Source organism: Macaca thibetana, chromosome 13, assembly GCF_024542745.1.
Source record: "Macaca thibetana thibetana isolate TM-01 chromosome 13, ASM2454274v1, whole genome shotgun sequence".
Lineage (NCBI taxonomy): Eukaryota > Metazoa > Chordata > Mammalia > Primates > Cercopithecidae > Macaca > Macaca thibetana.
In genome coordinates, this window is record NC_065590.1 from 46,769,484 (window position 1) to 46,787,561 (window position 18,078).

Sequence of the window (18,078 nt, forward strand, 5' to 3'; positions counted from 1 at the left end):
ATTTTTAGAGGCTATAAATCATAAATTACAATGCCTTTGGGGAATACCCATCCTATGGCACAGAATGAGGTGTTGCTGGAAATAAAATAAAATTAAAAAAATAAGATATCCTCATCTCTGTATGTAATCTAAAATAAAAAATAGTAAACTATATGTGTCATTGTAATTATCACTAACACTGACTGCTAGTTATGGATCAGGCTCTGGTGCTCACTTTACAGATGTTAAAACTCATTTAATTCTCACAATAATTGCACAACCTGCTATCCCCATTTTGTGGCTGAGAAAACTGAGGCCCAGAATGGTAAAGTAACTTGTCCCAGATCACAGAGCTAGTAAGTGACAGAACTTGGCTTCAAATATAGGCATTCTGTTCCAGGGTCTATGTTCTCAACCATATACTATAAGGAAGTTCAACAAAATTCAGAATGTTTGCTATTTTACATGTTTTGAAGAAATATCCAGTGTAAAATTATTCCAAGAATCTTTCTCTCTTGCTCTTCTGTTGTTGACACTGCTTTGCTGAGACTCTGTGCATGTGCTTCTTGCCAACTGACCAAGCTACACTGCTTACTGCATGGTACAGTTGCCTTTGCAAGACAGAAGACATCTATTTTCCCCACTGGGCTCCAATCCCTGAGGGCAGGTCCCGTGTCTGTGTCCGGGCGACCCATGGGTCGCCCAAGCATGCAGGCCAGTGTGGGTTTCCACAGCATGGTGATATCCCTGTTTCCTGATCACACCTCCCTGCTTCCCCAAGCTCACTCTGGTTTCCTGTTTGTTACCTCCCTGTCCAGGTTCAGCTAACCTTGCCAGTGGTCAGCGACAGGGTGGGCTGAGGTGAGGATGGCATAAGCACTATAAGTTTCCCTCTCCCATCCTATGCTCCTGCAACCAGTTCCCTGGGAGTTTCCTGCCTTTCTTCACAGTTATCCACACACCCTCAAAAACTGTCCCTTCAGCTAAAGTTGGTAGAAGCTGTGTTGTAAATGTGTTGTAAATACATTGTAATATACTAATACAAATAATAAAGAAATAAAGTTTCTCCTTCACTATCCTTGTTCTAAGGACCACCCCATTATAAAACAAATACTATAGGATTAAAAACACACCAGGAGAGCCATCTTTCTAACTGGGTGGAGGTTGAGCTGAAGTTTCAGAAACATCTTTCCTGAGTGTTCCCTCAAACTTGGAAGATGAAAATACAAATGAGCCCACAAGCTCTTCAGTTCTTGGAGGATCACTCCCCTCCATTGGACTAGCTATTTTTCTTGATACTGCTGAGAGGTATTAATGAGTATTTATTCACTCAGTATTAGGAGGAGAAAGCTTGCATTTGCCTTGTCAATGTTTTGTTTGCTTGTTCCTTTTTGGGTTCCAGGACCCATTTCCTTTTGGTTCCAGATGCTGTCCCCCAAAGGAATCAGTGATGCCTTTCTCCAGATCTTTCTTTCTCAGAGTCTGCAGTTTTATCTAACTTGAGCTAAACTATTGAAAATATGGCTTCCAACATGCATTGCATTTTCTTCTCACGAATAAGAATTGAACCTATCATTTGCCAACAAGTGTACCAGGCTTGTTATGAGAGAGTTTACTGTGGTGGAGGAGCAGGGGGTTTTGGTACGGCTGAGGAAGGATGCAGAGAAATGACCGTATTCACAGCCACTGGGATTCATACTAGGAGTCAACTGCTTCTTGGGTATGACAGTTGTACTGTTTCCAGTGAGGGTTCTGGGTTCGGTATGTATACACAGGTTAAGTTTCCTCTAGTCTCGATTACTTTAGGTGTAATCTCATGGAAGCCAGGGACAAAATTATTTTTAACTTTTCCATCACTCTTAGATTCTCTGACAATTAAACAAATAAGTTCAGACTCCTCACCTTTGCAGCTGACTGCAAGTAGGACCAAGATATGTTTAGGCCTGGAAGTGCCAAGAGCTGCCAGAGACCTCCTTTTTAGAAGATCATCAACCTAAGGTTGACCTCTTCTGAGATGACCAGAATTGTTTTATGAGTAAACACCCACCATTAATTTGCTCATCAAAGTTTTCCTGTAACATGCACTTTCTAATTGTGCAAGAAATTCTTTCCACTTGATTTCCAAGAAATTCCATTTGATTTTTAGATTATGAGGCTTATAGAGTCTGATTCCATTTGGGTAAACGGTTTAGTGCAAAGCAATAAATAATGAAGTCTTATTTCACTGTAAGTATTTCCCAAATATTGCCTGGGATATACTTATGCCAAACAATTTTTCTTTGTTTACATGAAATTCAAATTTAACTAGGTATCTTATATTTTTATTTACTAAGTCTGGCAGCCTTAGAAGGTAAGCACTTGAGAAATGGATTTTGAATGGATCCACATTGTATGTGTCTGGGTGTGTTTGTATTTTAGGTGTGTATTTTGGGGGACAGAAGGGAGAGTCTAGGGAAGAATTTCTTGGGCAATTAGACAAGTGCATGTTACAGGAAAAGTCTGATGGGCAAATTAATGGTGTGTGTTTACTCATCAAACAACTCTGCTCATCTCAGAGGAGGTCAACCCTAGGCTTGGGGATCTTCTAAGGAGGAGGTCTCTGGCAGCTCTTGGCACTAGGGCCTTAGTGAGAGACTAAGTGGTGAAAGGTGAAAGGAATCCTGCAGTATGCCAAGAAAATGGAACTCCTTTATGATGGCCAGCCAGCGGGACCTTGGGCATCTCTCTTAAGCCTGCTTTGTCTCACTTTCCACATCTGCCAAATGGGATTAATAATGATTATTTTATTTACATCATGGATTTATTTTGAACCATAAATTATCATGATGCTCACACTCTTTGAAACAGTGTAAACTTCCTGTATGACTAAAGGAAATGGACTCTGTTTTGCCAAAATATACTGAGCTGTACCACATGGTTTTAGGGAATCCAAGCTTTAGATCTTACCTTGGAATCCAGACTTTGGACGCCCTTGATAGGTAAACTCTTCTCCCATCCCAAACTCTCCCCTTTCAGCAACGAGAGTCCATTTGGAAAAGGTCTCAGGTGGTTTTGTCTTTCTCTGAGGCTGTTTTGAGGTGGCTACTGTTCTCAGTACCTCAGTGGGATTCCAAAGTGTGACCAAAGAGGATTTGGGATATTTATGTACAAGCTGGCTCAACTTAGCAGAAAAATATCTGGGCAAAAATTGAGAGTAGAAAATGATTGAACATGAATTTCTCCACAATGATTCTAGTATCTCTACTCAGGTGCATAAACAGAATGTGTCACATACATAATAAGACATATAATTCACATTGCACTTGAGAGTTTACTACATGCCTTTTCACACACATTATCTCATCCATGCATATATTATCTTCCTGTGGGCAAAAACAGACCTTTTGCTTCTCTGTACACACGGGTGGAGGAGCACAAGCTGCAGAGTGGGTGACTGAGTGACCAGACCTACCCACACTTCCACCAGCATTGAGTTGTCCTTGATCATGTGGGCTGCGCCATCACACTCAGCATTCTGTAAATCATTGGTACTTATGTTGAACGTAGTACTTTATCATGCCATTGTTCACCAGACTTGTAAGCTCTAAGAGGGCAGAGATTTTTGTATCTTTTGTTTATTGTTTTATTCTCAGTATCAAGAATATTGCACATAACAGCTGCTCAAATATTTACTGAGTAACTGAATAAGTGAATTGTTCTTCATAATTAGTTACATCTTCTCAAATAGATTCTCACAGCTGTGAGGGTAATTTCCCTTGTCCCCCCAGTGTACCTGGCATGGTGCTGAAGAACCTGAATGTTAGTGATGCGATTTATGTGTAATTGACTCACCCAGGCACATGGAAATGTGTTTTGAATCGGTAGATAGAGCCATTTTAAGGCCAAACGCACTCTTACTTTTGAAATCCTAATCTCATATTATATTAATCTTTAAAATGCATGTACATTTCACCCTATATGTGAGTGCGCATGCACATATTTCTGCTGTAAAATAATTTTTATAACTTGCTTTGTTAATTATTACTTCAATTATCATTTTGATTTCACAGCTTCCGTTTTGTAATTTGGAGCCTTTTTTTTTCATCTCGAACATTTTTTTGGCCCTTGACAACCCCACATCCCCTAGGCACTGTGCCTACAGCGCCTGATGCATAAAATGGCTTTGCCTGTGGGCACTTCTAGGACAAGAGTGACCTAAAAGGAACAAGAGGATGCATCAAAATCGAGTTGCGCGTCCCAGTGAAACTGTTCGCCATCCCCTTTCATCCTGTTCCCGGGCCTTCTCTTTTGCCCTGCCCCATCTGCCAGACTCCAGGCCTGTGCAGAGAGGGCGAACTCTGAGTTTTATGGTATCTGTAGTTGTCCCCCAAGTGCAAGCGTCTAATTAGGCTTGACACTGCCGAGGCGTTTCCCTGACATTTATGTCACTGTCTCTCAATCTTCAGCAGCATTCGGTCTTGTGGGAAGCACAACAAACAATGTCAGAAACAACATAAAATTCCCCGTTAGAGGAGGCCCTCGGAAACGGTGCCGCTGTTTATTAGGTTCACTAAAAGGGGAGGCCGAAGGGTGGGGCCGGGTGTGCAGATTCCGGCTTGGAGGAAGAAATAAAACGGCTCATTTAAATTCTTAAGAACTGCATAGGAGGCAGAAGACACAATGAGGATCTTAGAGAAGAAAGGCCATCAGTTGAACAAACTAATCACATGGTAATCAAAGGGGAGTGATTCGCTGCCTACTGGGAAGTACTTTAGAAGAAGTTCCAGCCAGGGAGAGGAAAGACCCTATAGAATGACAGCTCTCATAAATTACAGATTTTTAAAAATTGCACAAAGGAATGTGCAATAACGTGCGAAATGGATTTAAAGACGAAAAGTTCTCAAAGCATCTGGGCAAAGCCAGGAAACAGGCAGGGATAGGTTGGGGGAGGCTCTGATCCCGCGTCGGAGGTCCACGCCCCCCCGCAAGCCACGCCTCTCGCGCAAGGTCCCGCCCCCCACGCTGAATCCCGCCTCTCGCAAAGCTCCGCGAGGATCTGCGTGCCTGGCTTTGATGCGGGGATGCCCTTCGTATGATTAGACTGGAACTAAGTAGCCTGGAACAAACACCCTAATCAGGGAGCAGGTAGCTGGACTCTCTCCACTGCACACTGCACTACCACTACCAGTTTTACAGACTGGAAATTCTTAGCCTTTACCACGGCACAGGAAGGCAGGGGGAAACAGCATGACTTGGAGTCTGACTTCTGGGCTGAGGCTAGGCTTCCCGCTCCATAGGGTGGGCTGCTTGGTGGGGTGGGGTTCCTGGGAGGACTGCCAACTCAGAGCTCCTCTCCCCCTAGGCTTGTCCTCAAGCTAGGCTGAGCACTCAAGCCCTCTGCCCAGTCTGCTGTAGCCATTTTGGTCATGTGGAATCGTAGCCTTGCTGGGAAGGGCAGCAGAGGCCAAGGTGGCTGGGGGGTGCTTCTGTACATCAGGGCTAGGCCAGCTCTCAGCCAAGGGAAAGGAAGGCAAGCTCTGCCTCCTGGCCTCCCGCCTTTGCAACCAGGAGCCCCTTTCTTGCGCTGGTGCCCAAGGTAGCTGCCTTGAGGCCTCTTCTTTTTCTCAGGTGGTAAAAAAGTGATGACTAGCCAAGCCTTCAGATGTGATTGTACCTAGGACCGTCTTTGTAAAGGTGATTTGAGAAGTTGGGAAAGTCGTGACAAGTCAGAAGTATTAGCACTGGGTGCTCTTTCTAACTGTGTGATCTGGGGACAGGTAATTAACCTCTCTGGGTCAAAGTTAAAGGGCAGGTGGGACTAGTACCTTCTTCTGAGTTGTGATAAGCCCAAATGAAGTTCTGGATGTAAGTAGCTCAGCACAAAGCCCAGCATAGAGTGAGTGTTCAGTAATGTCTGCTATTGTTTTGCTCCTAAGGTCACCCTGAGCATGGCGGCTGGTGGTGGAGAGAGGCAAGGGTGGGCTTAGCTACCTGCTCTCTTCCTGACCTCCTAGAGGAACCTGAGTGGAGAAGGAGCATTGGCTTGTATGAGTTCCTAACAGAGTCTGCGAGGAACTGTGAAAGCTCCTTTCCTTCTCTCCAGACCCTGGCACAAGGGTGAACATGCTTAGTACTCTGGACATTAGTCAGCCCCATCATTGGAAGATTTGACTGGTTGCTGCACTGTGGATGGCGGGCTTGTAGACTATAGATTCCAGCTCCTGTTAGGAATGGATTAAATCTAACCTGCAGCCGCCACATGAGTGGCTTTCTTGGGGATCAGTCACACATGTGAGCCAGGCCTCAGACACATCGAAGGGAAATCAGTCTCCACTCCGGATGGTCAGTCGGGGCCCAGAGCCTCAAGGTCAGCTTTTGGGGGTCTGCCAGTCTTGTCAGCAGTCCAGCTCTGTGCCGTCATCCATTCAGTCTTTGGCATCAGAGAGGAAGGGAGTGTCTGGGGACTTTCCATGGGACCGGTTTAGCTGTGAACCCAGAAGAGAGAAAATAGGTGTGGTGAGAATCTAGCTGTCTCTGGCATAGACTCCTGAATGTTACAGGGTAGCTCTAAAGCTGGGCCCGAGCTTCTTAACTGGAGGTCCCTGAATTTGTGGAGGATTCATGCATCTCTTGCAATTGGATGCAAAATGTATGTATGAATGTATTCACTTTTATCCTCTTCTTAAAGGATTTGGGACTCCCCAAATACAAAGAATCTTTGCTTTATCTTGCTTTCTAGTCCAATGGGAAGACTTTGGGGCTGACAGTTTAGATGAATTCCCAACATGAGTCTACTCCAGCCTTATCCAGCCTCATGGATTCCAGATTAGATTCTGCGAGTTGATGATATTGGGGCCACCAGGCCAGGACAAGGCTGAGAGGGCTGAAGCCCTGCCCCTGGTTGGACCAGAGTAGAATGTCTGCCTTCTACATCCGACATTCTTTGAAAAGATGTCAGGGTCAGGGTCAGGATTTCTATCTCCCTTACTCCCTCTTTCATTTTCTTCCTTCCTTCTAGTAGAGAGCAAATGATGGGTAAGAGCAGAGATTTATGAGCACCTTACCTCATGGTGGCGCTGCTATTGAGAGGCTGTCAGCTTTAGGAAGAGAAAGGTTTACTTGGCTGTGAAGAATCCGAGACTGCGATGGGCAGGGTTAGGGCCCTTCCAGAACAGATCCAGGAGCAAGGGTCATCCGGATCTCTCCAGTTTTCATGTTCAGGCGGGCAGGGAGAGGAGGGAGAGGGATGTCAGGGAAGGGAGTCCCAGACGCCCATTTGAGACAGCCTCTGTGAGGGATGAAAGGCGACTCGATGGGAAAATTGACATTTTGCACGTTGTCTCAATGCCGTGTCTGCCTGCGATGGGCTCAGAGCGCCATTGTTTTCTTCCTGGTGACGGGCTCCACCTGAAAGCCCTTCCAGACGTCGAGGGCATGGCTGAGGGGTTACAAACGGTTCCGTGGCTTAAAAAGAAAAATTGGAAAAACCGCTGGTGTAGCCTAACAATGGGGCTTTGTGCTCTTGCCCGACCCTGCCTACCAGAGGGCCTTTTGTTTTCAACAATTCCTGGCACCGGACTTCAGGAGGCCATGGGCCCTGCTTTTCTCTTAAAGTCAGAAATACTTGCAGCTGGCATTTTGTTTCATCCTATCTCCTCAATTCGAGGGACCTACCCCCCTCTGAGGCCACGGCTGAACAGGAGTGGCCTGCTCTCTCTCTCTCCTATTTGTAAGACAGGGCGGGAGACAATACTCAGTCCGGCCTGGAGCGCCGGCTGTCTGGGTGAGTGCGACGCCAGCTGTCAGCCTGGGATAAGGTCAGACAGAGGCCACCCTGGTCCCAGGTGGGCAGGGGTCACCCAGGTGACCAGACTGCACCGGAGGCCCAGAAAGTGTGCACGAGCATGAACTGTTGGGCTCTCCTGCGGGAGAGGAGCTGCAAGCACTGATGGGAATCCACTGCAGACCCTGGCCAGGGGGCCAGCATCATTCCAGGTGCCTCTGTCCCTTCAGGAAGTTTGGGGTCTTCATTAAGCCTGTGCGTCTGCAGCCCGAACACAGGGGTATCCAGGCTGCACTGGTCGGGTGGCCTTTCTCTGTTAATAGTTTTGTCATCTGGAGGAGTGCTTCAGGAAGAGGCGGTGCATTGGATCAAGTCCTCTCTGGTTTTGGAGACAGTAAAGCATAATGATTAAGAAAGAACCTTCTGAAGCCAGACAACCTATGTTCAAATTCTGCTTAGCCACTGAGTAACTTGGCAACAGAGGGCTTGTGCCTCAGTTTGTTAATCTATAAAATAGGCCTAATGAGAGTATGCACTTATTTTGTAGGGTTGTCATGGGTTTGAGTTGATGCATGTAACACTTAGAGCAGTGCCTGTTAAACAGTAAGCACTCAATTAATGTCCGTTTTCATTATTAGCAAGAAATATCTCCAGGGGAAAGAGACCTTTCCCACTGATGACAATGCAGGGGCTCTGTGAGTGGTGTTTATGTCTGTCTGTCACCGTCACTGCTCCTGAGAAACCTTCTTTTATCACTCAGACAAGGTTGCCTTTTCTTTTAATTGCTTTGATATTTGTGGTCTTGCACCTTCTAACTGAAAAAATTCCTTTAGGTTGTGTTCTCTGCCTTATCTTTTTCTGTCCATTCTCCCAGCTATTAATATAATAAATTCTTGTTAAATATTTTTTGCTTCACAGATTTCACACTGCTTTTTAAAAACAACTCATACTCTTTGTAGGAATATCCATCATAAAAAGAAAAATCTCTAGTCTAGGATAATGTTCTTAAAGTTTTGTGCTTTTGATAAACCCTCCTTTTTTTTTTTTTTTTTTTTTTTTTTTTGAGATAGAATCTTGCTCTGTTACCAGGCTGGAGTGCAGTGGCTCGATCTCGGCTCACTGCAACCTCTGCCACCCAGGTTTAAGTGATTATCCTGCCTCAACCTCCCAAGTAGCTGGGACTGCAGGCACACACCATCACACCCAGCTAATTTTTGTATTTTTAGTAGAGATGGGGTTTCACCATATTGGCCAGGATGGTCTCTATCTGTTGACCTCATGATTCGCCTGCCTCAGCCTCCCAAAGTGCTGGGATTACAGGTGTGAGCCACCATGCCCAGCCATAAACTCCATTTTTTAAAGAATAGTGCTCTACCTGATCAAAACTACATTGTAAAGCTATCATAATAAAACAGTATGGTACCTATTCAGAGAGAAGACAGAAACAGCAGTGGAACAAAATATAGTAGGTAAAGCTCATGAATTGATAAAAATTTATTATTTTTTGTACATAAAAATTATTATTAAAAATTATTAAAAATTTATTTTCAATAAATAAAAATTATTTATTGAAAGTCAATAAGTACAGCCAGATTTGTATGAGACTTTATTAAATTTTAAAGGTGGCATTGAAAATCAATGGGTAATTGATGTATTAGCAGTGTTGAGACAGCTATTTGGAAAAATAGATATTTTGAAAAATAAGTAAATCTGGATCCCTAAATTGAAAAAGACTATAATCACAAAGTAAATGAAAATTTTAATGAGATTCAAATACAGCAGATGTGAAACTATGGGAGCTATAAAAGAAAAACTGATTAGTTTGATAATATAAAATCTGAAACTTTCATATGGCAAAATATTATCAAACTAGGAAATAAAATACAGCTAACTGGGTCTATATAGCAAAAATACCATAGACAAAGTGAAAAAAAAAGACTATCTGGGGAATATTTTTGTAACATATTTTCTTAATATGCAAAGAGCAATCAATAAATCAAAAAGACAAATATAACAATAAGAAAGTAGGCAAAACTCATGAATTGATATATGTTTTAACCTGCTTTCTAAAAACTATTGGATAATCTCTTGTATATTTGTTGTTCACCAATGTCTTTTTTCTTTGAAATATCAATTCATGAGCTTTGCCTACTATAAGCCCTTAGTGAAAGTATGCCTAATAGCTGGCTAGAGAACAATGGGATCAGGTCTTCCACTTGTGGGTCTCTTTCTCCTTTGATTCCTAGTTCAGGTGGCTTCTTCTCTGCCTGCCCTGCCCTGTCCTGCTGCTGACAACCACACTTTCAGATCTGAAGGAGTGGTGTACACTCCCTCCCTGTGTTTCCTGTGCTCTTCCACTCCATCTTTGGTCTGCTGCTCAGAAGGCTACCTGGTGCTCACTTGACCTTCAGGGCTCACCTCTGAGTCCAAAGGCACTCTTCTCCTTCTGGAAGGTCTCCTTTTTGTTAGAATGCCATGGTTGTCAAGCTTAGCTCACGTTAATTGTGGCCTGCTTCTTGACTTGATTAATGGAGATGCATATGCATATATAAAAGCAAAATTGACCAAAATTAACTTTCAGCAGTTTTAGTCACTTAGATCCCAGCAACTCTAATCTCAGTCTTTGAAAATAAGTTCCCTGTGCATAGTGAAACTTGCAGCTGGTTAATGCCTCTAAATTATACCCATGATTCAGATGATGACTGATGCAGAAGGACTCTTGCCATTGGGCAGATAAGTCAGAAGGTCATCTGCCTCTGGCCCTGCCAGGGCAGTAGGCGTATTCTCCAAGTCCGTCGGGGATCAGGCTGCAATGTGTTTGCCCATCATGACTTTCCTTTGTAAGTCTTCACAGATGAGAAAACGTGTCAGGGACCTGACTAAGCAAGACCTGGAATTTTGAGCCAGATCTATAATGTGGAAACATGAAAATATTTTCATCTGGATTAATGCCCTGCTGGTGGTATCTTTCTATAACTATCCAGGGATAAAGTCTAACCGGAATAATAATAATTTAAAAAAATCCCAACAGAGCCTCCAAACATCCTACCCTCATCAGAAACTTGGCAGCATGATTTTGTGTGGTTTTTTTTTTTTTTTTTTGGTATAGTCCTGTTGGAAAGCAGACCCCTGGAACTGTTCACTTGTATAGCTTCCCGGCCCAAGCTAGGATTCTAGCATGAAGATAGTCTATGATGTTTTTCCCTCTTGATTTTGTGCACTTGATTTATTTCTTCATCTTTATTTTCCTTTTCTGAAGCTGTCAATGATACACCAACATTGCAATAGAAGACGGTCTTCTGAAAAGTTTCCTTTTGCAGTGGAAGTTGTGCGACAGGGTGGGAGAAAATGAAAAAGATATAGGGGGTGGGGCAAATAAGAAGTGTAGAGGCGAGGGTCACCATTCTGCAGAGTCTGCCTGCAGAAGACGCTGCAGTAGAGGCTTTTCTGGCTATAGAAGCCTCAACAGAATGTCCTGGGCCTGGGGTTGCCCTTCACTGCTATTGTGAGAGAATCTAGGCATAGGGACCAAGACCAGGAACACTTGCCTTGACCACTCAATCTCTGCCTGCATTTAGCAGTGATTTGCTAGACCCATCTTTCTATAATGGAGATTATTTGGTTTGAAAAAAACCTTATTTTTTATTAATGGTGGCAGTGGGGGTGCATAAGCAATGCTGTTCCACAGATGATGCGCACGGGACAAGTGAGAAGGGAAAGGGACCTTGTGCTAGAACCAGTACAGAATTCAGAGCCATTTCTCTTGGCTGATTATTTGGTGTTGGATAGTGGATAAAGTGTTTGGTCCTCTCTGATGAGGTGCAGGCATTAATTTCTGGTAGATTCTGACGACACTGCTAGGAAAAGAAGGTGTGACAATGATTCTGTAGGAGAAACTGGGGGGTAGAAACGAGAATGAAATTCCTTTTGAAATGTGCCTAGATACTATTCAGAGGAAATTAGTGGTTGAAAGCTGGCAGTTGGAGCACAAAGTATTAGACAATGACTTACTATCATGGCCTTAAAAATAAGCCTAGACATATTTTCTTTTGCCCACACCAATGTTTTCTCTACCACAGATATAGTGGTAGAAAAGTGGACAAAGTCAGTATTTATTTTTTCTCCAGGGTGGGTAGAAAACAAAGAAGTAAACAAACACACTAGGCTTTCAGGTAAGGACTTATTTCCAAGGCTGCACTAAGGTAACCTTTTTAAGGGAGGTGACACTGGACTTGGAGGTTGGGAGAGGGTCACAGTATCTAAAGACTAGAAGAACAGTAAATCCAAGTGCAGTTGCCTCTTAATTGTATCCTGTGTCTTTGGCCTTGAAGGGCAGAGACTCAGAATTGGTCCAGTCTGATGCTTCATTGGTCGTAAAGATTTAATTACAATCCTTATTTGACCAGGATTGTAACATGAGACTCAGTTAGTATTTACTAGGATTATCTCTCATTGCCCCTCACTTTCTCCCCTTCCCGCCCACCCACCTTCCTTTAGTCCCCCCTCCCCATTAAAAGGATGACCAGTTTTGAATTACGGTAATAGCTGCACTCTTGGTTTAGGACTAACCTCCCTGAAATTTTCAGGACCACTAATTTGTGGTTACTCCAGTGCTAGAATGAACTTGGCGCTCTGGCCTTTAGACTGGCAATGCAGTAAAAGTTTAAAGCGAAGACTGCCTCAGAGCCAAAAGAAGAGAGGAGATTGAAACCTAAAGGTTATCCTGAAATGCACTTTACTGTTATCTATGAGAACAAATGAGTTAAAAAAATTTCAAATACCAGAATACCCTACAGGGAGGAGATATAACTATTAAAGGGCTGTTATAGCTGCAATAAATGTAGGAACAATAAAAATAAATTGATGAAGTAAATGTCAGCGCTGTTCCCCTGAGCTGCCCCCACACCTTTGTCCAAAAGTAGAACATCTCCAATTACAGAGGGTGGAAACAGCCTTCAATGACAATATGACAAGGACAGAACACAGAACGCTGGCACAGAGAACACAATTATGCACAGCCTTGAAAAATTGTATCATAGCACAATGCATGGGAGAAATCAATTAATGATGCAGGGCTTCCACTGCTGTCTAATAATCCTAGAAAGGAAAGGAGGGAAAAAGTACTCTGTACATCCAGCGCATCAAAAAGTTGACCCTTAAGTGGAAGTCTACATAATACCAGAGGTCAGTCCTCAGAGTTTATAGCATCTGAAATACTCTTTTTTTTTGCTCAAATTTTTTCTCCTTAGAAAAAAAGTCTAACAGTCTTAAGGAGGCATTTAAGTAAAAGTCACTTCTTCTGTGGTTAAATAGCCTTGAAAAAGAGAGTTCTTTGGTGGAAAGGGCAGGGATGAGCAAAGCGCGTGGTTGTTGTCGCAAGCCCACCAGCTGAAAGGGAAAAGGCAAAAGTTAGGCGTAAACACGGTGGAAGGTAGAAGGTGATTTATCTTGTGCAATTTACAACAGGTGCTAAACATTACGAAAACCAGAGCTATTAAGCAATCAAATTAAGCTATAATTATAACTGAAGAAAACTGTACAGGAATTCTAATTAATTCAAATCTGAACATGTCCAAGAGGAATGCTCCAGCAACCCCACTTCTGAATAAAACAAAACAAAAATAACCCTTGGATAATGCTTTCAGATTGCACAGGAAATTAAGAAATACTTCTCAGCCTGAATATTCCAAGCATTCCTTATTAAATAGTGAGAGAAATTCCCTGCAATGCCTCGGCACTTGGCTTTTCAGGTACACACCGCCTAAAGCATGTAGTTGGGGCGGGGTTGGGGGGGTCGCTTAACTCGGCAGGATTTGAAGAAGGAGTGGACCGAGGGATTCCACCGTTTATATAAGTACTTCAAAGGGTCTGAAGGGTTGGCTCATTCTTCTCGCCTTTGAAGGTTTTTCGCAGGGCATGGGAGCCTTTTAAAGAGCTCTCCAACACTCCCTTTTTATTTCTTTATTTATTTATTTGTGTGTGTGTCTTCTGGACCAATTCCATTTTTTTCCCCAGCCACTCCTTTTCCAATCCTCAATGGCAATCTTTTCACCTGACTTGAGCTTTCTGCTTTTCTCCCCCTTCAGGGAGCTCACGGATGTCAGGAGAACAGGGCACGGTTTTCCACGGGATGTGCCAAAACCATGGTACGTTGCATTCGATTAAGATGTTGTGGGAAGAAGAGGTTTAGATATTTGAAAAATATTTCCAACCCAAAGAGTGAACCATTTGATTAGGGTTTCTATTTCGCTAATTCATGTTTCTTTGATTTTAACAATTCAAGAATAGGAACAACAAAAACAACAGCAATGGGAGCAACATTTGTCAAAAGCTTGTTATGTATCATTCTAAATTCTTTACCCGGATGTCTTAGTTCATTCCTTCTGCCATAACAAAATACCTGAGACTGGGTAATTTATAGATAATAGAAATTTACTTCTCACAGTTCTGGAGGCTGGGAAGTCCAAGATCAAGTTGTCAGCAGATTACATCTGGTAAAGGCTATTCTCTGCTTCCAAAATGGTGTCTCTTGCTGTGTCTTCACATGGCAGAAGAGATGGAAGGGCCAAATTTGCCCCATCAAGCCCTTTTGCAAAACACAAATCCCTTAGAAGCAGAACTTTGTGGTGTTGTCTGTAGTTCCAGGTACTTGGGAGACTGAAGCAGGAGAATTGCTTGAGCTCAGGAGGTCAAGGCTATAGTGTGTGATGACTGTGCCTATGAGCAGCCACTGCACTCCAGCCTTGGCCACACAACAAGACCTCATTTCTAAAAAATAAAGAAAAAGAAAAAAGGAAAAAGACATTAATTCCATCCATGAGGCTTGGTCTCATGGCCTAATCACCTTCAAAAGTCCCCACCATTTAATACTGTTGTAATGGGACTTAAGTTTCAGCATGAATTTTGGAGAGGACACAAACATTCAAACCACAGTACTAGATTATCTCAATTAATTCCCTCAACCTCTCTATCAAGTAGGCAATCTTAGAGTACTCATTTTACAGAAGAAGAGCCAAGACCTGCTGTTGGCTGTTAAACAGATTATAAAACAAAGACCCCTTTCATGTTATTCATGTGATTCTTGTACATTTCTAAATAATTCCTTGCAATTTCTCTTTGCTTTCCATTGGGTTAAAGTGGTTGAGAGTGTGTGTGGGGGAGGAATGTTTTCTCAGGGTGAGTTTGCCTTCTGGACTGAAAAGGTGGCATGGCCCTTGTCATTAGCATAGTTTTGCCCACCATTTTGAATATCTGTTTTTCAACACATCCTTGACGCTTGCCTTGACTTTGCTTCCATTCATATAACGATATGGTGCTTGGGGGGTAAAGATGTATGAAGAAACACTGAATTTGTGGATACTGTCAAATTCATAGCACTTTTCACTATTACTGGAGTTTGTGTTCTCACGGGAAGCGCCATGCTCACTGTTGACAGCATTGACAAAAGGTATAGGGCTTATTTTTCTTCTGTGGTCTGGGTTCTCTAGGTCACATCCCCTCTCCCTTTGATTCATTGTGTAAGAGAGGGTTGGTACCTAGTTTGGCAAGATTAGTTCATAAATGTTTGCTGGAAGCAATTCTCATAGTAGCAGTATGAAGAAATCCTAATTTTCATTGGTAGATGAGGAAATCAAGAATTTAAGAGTTGGAAATGTGGCGAGGGTCACATTGCTAGTTATGTGGCAGACACAAGCACTGAGCTAGAGAGCACAATGCTCTTCCATGGGGCACCCCATCTGTGCATGCACGTGGGCACTCACTCCCACACCCAGTTTTCTTTTGCTACCCTTGAAGCACCCTGCAGGAGTTATAGGACATTTCCCTCTCACTTTCTAGGGCATCCGCCAAGCCTGGGATTAAGGGGAGTGCAGAAACTGCCCAGGGCTCAAGGGAGGCTTATGCCAACAGAAATGGCTTTTTGTGTAGGGTACCAGGTGGCTGGCAAGAAGCTTCAGCCTGGTGACTCCTAAAGGGCAGCTCTGGGGCCCACAGACTTAGCTCAGCCCACAGTAGCCCTTCCATAGAAAGTGTATGATGCTTTGGGAGGCCACGGTAGACAGATTACTTGAGGTCAGGAGTTTAAGACCAGCCTGGCCAACATGGTGAAACCCCGTTTCTACTCAAAATACAAAACTTAGCCAGGCATGGTGGTGATTGCCTATAATCCCAGCTACTTGGGAGGCTGAGACAGGAGAATTGCTTGAACCCAGGAGGCAGAGGTTGCAGTGAGCCAAGATCGCACCACTGTACTCCAGCCTGGGCAACAAAGAGTGAAACTCCATCTCAAAAGTAAAAAAACAAACAAAAAAAGTATATGATTGCAGTTGGGAGATATGAAGACACCTGCTATCATGGAAATACCAGCAAAAGGGAAAATATATGTACATTGAAACAGGAAAATAGTAATCCTTAGCATTTACTGATGCCAAGACCACTATGTACATTCATTCAATTCTCACAGCCACCCGATGAAGCTGATGAATTACTATTCCCAAGCTAAGGCTGAGGAAATTGGATCTAAGGGTCATTCAGTGACTTGCCCAAGGTCTCACAGCTTATAAAGGGCAGAATGAGGATTTTGACTCAGGCAGGCAGACCTAGGAGCCCAGCTCCTAAGCAAAATGCTGGGCCCACTACAAGCCTGTCATGTAAGATGGGTTCCAAAGGCACAGTGTCAGGAGCCAAGTGGGAAAGGGGGCTGTGACCTGGAGTGAGGCGGATGGGAAGGGCTATCTGGATGAGCTTGATGGAGGCCTCTGAAGCTGGACTCTGACAGGCAGGATTGGGAAGGCAAGTGGTGGAGGAGGAGGGAGACATGTAGGCCTCACAGCTGGTGCCAGCAGAGGTGAAGATACCACAAACGCTTTGGCACCCCGGCCAGGGGCTTGGGATAGCAGGGCCCACAGTGGGAATGTCACTGGGTCCCTTGCACTCTTCCCTGTCAGGATCTGCCCAGGCTCAGCTTGCGTGGCTGGGGGGAGGACCACCCTCCCTCTCCTCCCCACCCCTCTAGGGTGACCTTGGCCCTAAAGCACTTTCCTGGACTTCCTGCTCTCATGGGGGTGGCAAGTGCCCTGGGGATCTCCCAGGGAACTTTTGGTCATCCCTTCATGGCCTGAGGTGTGATCTGTGCTTTCTGTCTGTTCTGGGAAAGACAGCAAAGGCCTGCAGTGGCCTGTTGCCCTGACAAGCCCTGCTTGGCAATCTGGTCTCATGGGAATGTTCCCAGCCCGCCCCTTGCTCCTCTAAAGTCCTGTCCTCTCCCGTCAAAAGCTTCTGAGGTGGGGGAGGCCTGGGCACTCCTTGTGCCTGCACACTCTACTTCCAGCTTTTGAAATCCTCCTCAGTTTTGCATAAGTCATGGTCACCCCTCCCACGCATGGGTCGGAGGCTAATTTGACCTCATGTGGTGAGACTTGCCTTTCAACTGGCCTGGAGGGTGACCCAGAGAGACAGCTCCAGAGATGTGACTGGAACCCTGGAATGGGCTGACCAGTATAGCAGCCACTCAGGTAACCTCTGTCCTGCTTCCTCCCTCTGTGAAGTTGGACCAGAAGTCCTTACTGGCAGCAGAGCATGGTGGTGAGCTTTATTCCTGGGATTCAACTGCCTAGATTGAAATCTCGGATCCCTCATCACCAGCCAGGTGGCCTGGATGAGTTACTCAGCACTGTGCTCTTCAGTTTCCTCATCTGTAAAATAAAAATCTTTGTACCTCTCATTTGGCCTTTGTGAGGAGTAAATGGAAAAATATATGGAAAATACTTAAAACGGCATCTGGCATGCAATGGATGCTCAATAAATGTTAGCCATTGTTATTTTACCATTAGAGTTTGAGGAATCCTTTCCTACCATAAGCTCATTTCGCCAATGAGGAGTCAGAGGCCCAGCCAGGTCATTTACCTACCTGAGATCACCTACCTGGTGTCAGAGCCAGGGCCTTGCTCTGCTGGTACTGTATGCCCAAACCAGGTCTCTTTCTGCCCCCACACAAGGTGCTAGGGCCAGGTCTGTTTCTCAGAGCCTGGGATGAGATCCCATGCCTCAGAATGGCTGGAGGAGCTTATTAAAAATACAGATTCCTGGCCGGGTATGGAATCCCATATGCCTCTAATCCCAGCACTTTAGGAGGCAGAAGTGGGCAGGAGTTCGAGACCAGCCTGGCCAACATGGTGAAATCCCTTATCTACTAAAAATACAAAATTACCCAGACATGGTGGTACACATGTGTAGTCCCAGTTACTCGGGAGGCTGAGGCAGAAGTATCACTTGAACCCGGGAGGCCAGGGTTGCAGGGAGCTAAGACCGTGCCATTGTACTCCAGCCTGGGCAACAAG

General features: G+C 44.3%; 1 long non-coding RNA gene across 1 annotated transcript in view; it reads left to right on the forward strand.

The window, feature by feature from the left end:
- The first annotated feature begins 5,001 nt into the window (after positions 1-5,001).
- LOC126933629 (uncharacterized) overlaps positions 5,002-18,078 on the forward strand; it is a 48,539-nt gene continuing 35,462 nt past the window's right edge. The window contains exons 1-2 of the long non-coding RNA XR_007718690.1: positions 5,002-5,103; positions 13,828-13,887. This is a non-coding gene — a long non-coding RNA (uncharacterized LOC126933629). The remainder of the gene's footprint in view (positions 5,104-13,827; positions 13,888-18,078) is intronic.